Source organism: Lolium rigidum, chromosome 2 (assembly GCF_022539505.1).
Source record: "Lolium rigidum isolate FL_2022 chromosome 2, APGP_CSIRO_Lrig_0.1, whole genome shotgun sequence".
Lineage (NCBI taxonomy): Eukaryota > Viridiplantae > Streptophyta > Magnoliopsida > Poales > Poaceae > Lolium > Lolium rigidum.
In genome coordinates, this window is record NC_061509.1 from 10,652,128 (window position 1) to 10,657,363 (window position 5,236).

A 5,236-nucleotide genomic window follows, 5' to 3' on the forward strand; every position below is an offset into this window, starting at 1 on the left:
CGCACGCACGCACGCGCTGGTTCAATTTACGCAGCGCGCGCGGCTCCAAACAAACCTGTAGTTACGATGAGTCGTTTCTCCTTTCCATCCATATTTTGCCGTTTTCTATTTTCAGACTGGCCGCGAGGTGTAACGCTGGCTAATCGCCTTGATTTTTCTTCTCCAACATCATCTCACAAGAAAACAAAGATGCCAAGATGCACGTACGATAGCCACGGCCACGACACGAAATCCATCCGCCACACTCCGCTCACTTGATTACTCCTTGATTCTTCAGTGGTTGGACTTTCCTCTTTGCTACCTCGCGCATGGGCTAGCTGGCCCTTAATTTCATCTCCTCAATTTCCCATCAAGAAACAACTACAAATGTCAGCGTGCGGCAGTGGGGAACCTAGTGGCCGAAATCACCAACCGGAACACCGGCGTAACAGTCGGTGCGCCAGGCAGCGTTAGGTTCCACGGCTACACTGCGGGCCGCTCAACTTCCTCCTCGAGAACGAATTCGTGCGTCAAACAAATTCGCATTTTGGATCCTTTTCTCCTGTACTCGAATTCGCGTTTTGGAGTAGCTGCAAAACCAATTCGTGTTTTGGATCAAGGACGCCTTTTTTTTCCTTGCGTCGCTGCCAAACACATTCGCGTTTTGGGACGGTTAAGCTACACAATCCATTATACTATGTACTACTGCCTCAGTCCACTAAAAGATATTAAAATTTTGTTATATGGACACATCCGAATTTTGGCATGACCTATACCAACTTTCTGTATCACACAATCAGACGACAACCAAAAGCACTAACACTTGCCTGTGACATGTACAACAATACACACCTCAGCTCAGAATTTGGACAAATGAAAAGTCACGAATACAGATGCCAGGTCAATGAACCAATAAATACCATAACTACTAGTACTGGAGTACAAGGTTTCACACAATCACAGGACGCCCCTGGAGCATCATATCCCCGACAGCCAACGGACCAAACAAACTGCTTGTCTGCCGCCACCATCAAACTCCTCAACACCAGGCCACGTCAGGACCATCACAAACAAGCCGCAGAACCTGCACATCACACCAAAAAATACATCATCAACACCTACATCTTTATTTATTCCGATACTACTACTATATAGCATCTCGGGTTCCACAGAAACCATCTCGTCTAGCTCACCATATCACACACATGAAGCAAGCTCGCTATAGCAGCAACCTAACAAGTATGCATGCCCAAGGTGAAGAAACAATAGAAAGATGGAGACCTGCTAACACAAGCTCAATGATATATACTCAGCAGATGATCACGTAAATTCAAATTTTGATACTCTACATCATCTAAAATATATGTATTCAGCCTGTACAACACCGACAATGAGAGCAACAGTCATTCTTGAAACCAAGACAGCAACTAGTCTCAACACCCACTAAATCAGAAACCACCAGCTAGAGCATCATAACACAAGGTACAACAAAAGCATCAGGTCACAAGAAACCAGATACAAACAGGACATTCTGTTGAATCACAAAACGAGATACCAAACTCATGGATACTAGTACTACAAGTGCAGAACCCAGATACAAACCACACAATCCGTCGTGGCACAAAGGATAGCATGGCAGCAATCGATTCAGAATTTTGACCTTTGGGTGGCAATGTCGATGATCTACTGAACGACTGCGTCCAAGTAGCCATGGTGGTCCTCGGGGCAACCAGCATAACCACCTACACTGCATCAAACTCCTACGCAGCTACAAAGAGGGAGACAGTTGAAGAAATGATTCTTACATAACCTTGTGGAGTTGAGACAGATGCAACAGGAGCATTGTATGCTGGTGCCACTGTGGTTCTTAGTAACAAGGCTCCGGCAACCGTTGCTGATAAGCTCCGGCTTGGCTGCGCGCCAGAGTTTGGCTGTTGCACCTACGCAGATTAAACTTGCATGAATTAGTTTTAGTTCAAAGACAATTAAAATGCAAGATGCATAGGCCACCCGGAAGTAATTCTTCCATTATCAACAAGTAAACTAACTAGCTACTGTACCGCATGTATTCAACTCTGTGCATATTCTAGGCCATGCTAACAAATTTATCATCTGCATGCAAGGTAACCTTTGAATGAACCAAAGCTAGCATACACGCATGAACACCAACAGACATATAATCTGGTATTGCAGTACCAAAACACCGACCAGACAGTTACAAGTTCGCAATGTCTACTATGCATATACCAAACAGATGAAATATTTTCCCGCAAAACTGATCCAGCAGTTGCAAATCAAGATGGCATGATTTTGAATAAAAAAGTGACAGAATTATCACTTAGAGCCAACTATTCCAGCAAATGGCATTCATTTGGTGAAACAAAAGATATTTGACATTTGAGCTAGATAGAAGCAGTTCAATATAACAAGGTTCCAGCAAGCTCACAATTCTCAAGACACGACACAACAACATTGAACCATGCCGAAAACTACTGGATAAAGAATGGCAGCCAAAATGCAAGCAAAAGAAGAAGAAAAATCAACCTTTCGGTGGAGATTTCAACAAGCTCCCGCACGGAGGAGTCAAAGGGCCTGGTGGGCGAAGCCTACTATCCAGTATTTTGCATGTGTAACATCAGCAGATTAATCGATTATTATTATCCACATACAATTATAATTCTAATTTTCCAAAAAAACATGGGGCCCTTTTGAAAATTTGGCACAGGGCCCCATATTTTGCCGGCCCGGCCCTGCTACTTATTATATACTGACCTACTCAATCAGCTCCCAGGCACACTAGTAGCTTGTAACAAATTTTGGCATGACACCTACTATTATTCACTGTCAAATACTATATTACCAAAAGCAAGTATCATCTCACTCTCGTGCATAAACACGTGCAAAATTACTTAAATTAAATACGGCTCCACTCCTAACACTACTCTTCTTCCAAGAAGAACATTTAATTGACACCACAGGAACCCAACTGAGACAACATTCATATCAAGCATCAGATTCGTGTGCAACTGACACTAGTCTTGAGCATGAGCATACATCCATGGGCTGTCGTGGTCTCGTGGATGCACATCAAATAGTCCTCCGACGACAACAATGGACAAATTAAGGGAAATGAATGAATCATCTTGAACCCAGGAATACATGCACACGTGTTGTCACCCAGGTTCTGAACTTGCAGCACCCAACCCTATGTATACCCAGGTTCCAAGGGTATCAAAACAACAACAATTTTACCTTGCTGCAATCAAAATCCTTGTCAAGTGGCTACAGGCCAACCACACATAAAAGATTTACAAGGCTATAATTTGAACTACACCATACACCCAATCTGAATCAACTCTTGCATTTAACCTAGAACAAATCCATGCAATAAATCTGAAAGTACAAACGGAAGCTCGTACGCTAGTGAACCAATTCATGCTCAAGATCAACAAAACAAATCCACTAGCGCAAAGTACTTGTTCAGTCTAAGATTTCAGGGAGAACTTGATATCTCACCGCGTCTAGGACATCAAGGGAGACCGTGAGGAAGGCGGCAAAGGCACTGCTCTCTATACAGAGACCGCATATCGTTTTTCACAGCAGCCGGAGCACCTGACATGAACAAGTATTAAGTGGAGACTGCGTTAATTTAGCACATGGCATGAGCATATCATCTTGCCAATTCATGCTCAAGATCAACAAAAAAAACACCTGCTAGTGCAGAGTCCTTGTTCAGTCTAAGGGTTCAGGGAGAGGATGATATCTCACCGGGCGTCTACCTTGCCAGAGGAGACCGTGAGGAAGGAGGCAAGTCACTGCTCTATATACAGAGACAACCTACCGTTTCACAGCCACCGGAGCACCCGGCATGAAGAAGTATGAAGTGGAGACTGCGTTAATTTAGCACATGGCATGAGCATATCATCTTGCCAACAGGAACATATTTAGCTACAACAAATGGTAATGCTACATACCTGAAGATAGTCGAATCGGCAAGAGATATCATGGATGTGCATCAGATCTTCGTCCCATGGCCTGTCGCTGACTCAGATGAGGACAATGGGCAGGGGAAACAACTGCAAAGAAGCACAGTGAATGTAATCATATTCCAGAGTGTATGATATTATGAACTTCTTGCTTCACTATGTAAAAAGAATCTAAACAAAACAATTTGTGGTACTGCATAAACTAGACAAGTCTTAAGAACTATTTGTAGCTCCAGAACCTTCAGTTATGTATCTCTCAATATTGCTAGCTAGTATCAGATCCGCTGGCTGATTATCTACGCGTACTGGGCCGGGATCTTCTTCACTGCTCCAAGCACGATGCTACCCACCCACAACACTGGCTGGGTTTAGCAAACACATGATGATGCTCAGCGCTAGACTAGCAGATTTATTATTTATGAAACAAAAGGATTACTTCAGCTAATTAACCACATTAAACACAGAGTTAAGGAGCTAGAAAAGCAGCTGCGAGATGCACCCAGCTGCACGCTCCATCATCTACTCCTCCTCCTCAACCTGATATCCTTCCACAAGAAGAATTAAAACATGATGGCCAGCTCTAAATGGAAACCATGCATACAAAAATGACAGCAACTTTCTGTATGTGCATGAGTGAACGCGCATGCTAAGGTTGCCACCTTCTCTTTCAGCAATAAGCAACTCACGAGCCTAACCAAATAGACACTAAACATCTTAAATAAACTAGAGAGGAAGCCATCACAGCTCAAAAATGAATGACAACGCAGAGTGCACGGCATGAAAAGCTCATGCAATCAAATCCTGGAGCAACACATGCCTAGCTTGATTATTATAACATCTGAACGAGATGCAATCGCGCAAGAATCATCATCACATGAATCCATCAACCAGATTCAATCATCAAGCCATCATTGTGATCACAAACCCACTTTGATCAATTACACACGAAAAAAGATTGGTTCGTATTGCAACACAACACTCTGAACATTTATTTATTGACTGAACGATTACACATATGACAGAGCAGACGCATTTTTCCCCCAAAGAAAATTCCTGCAGCTACAAATCTGTGCAGGGGATGGAAGAACGGATCTCACCTGCCTCGTGCTACCAGTGCATCCTGCCGACGGCGACGACCATCAGCAGCCCTCCTCCGGCTGCCCGCACAAGGAAGATGCGATTTTTTTTAAAATTGGGGAGAAGAGGATTGGGAATTGCGGGTTGGGGCACGGCTCATATCGCGAGAAGCACCTGCGGTGGTCGACGTTCCG

The 5,236-nt window shown here is 43.8% G+C and overlaps 1 long non-coding RNA gene across 1 annotated transcript; it reads right to left on the bottom strand.

Moving 5' to 3' along the window:
• Positions 1 to 3,333: 3,333 nt before the first annotated feature.
• LOC124685950 lies at positions 3,334 to 5,229 on the bottom strand. The gene is made up of 3 exons (XR_006997651.1): positions 5,063 to 5,229; positions 3,954 to 4,055; positions 3,334 to 3,591 (listed from the first exon to the last, which is right to left on the bottom strand). It is a non-coding gene; the product is annotated as an uncharacterized LOC124685950 (long non-coding RNA).
• Between the last annotated feature and the right edge of the window lie 7 nt (positions 5,230 to 5,236).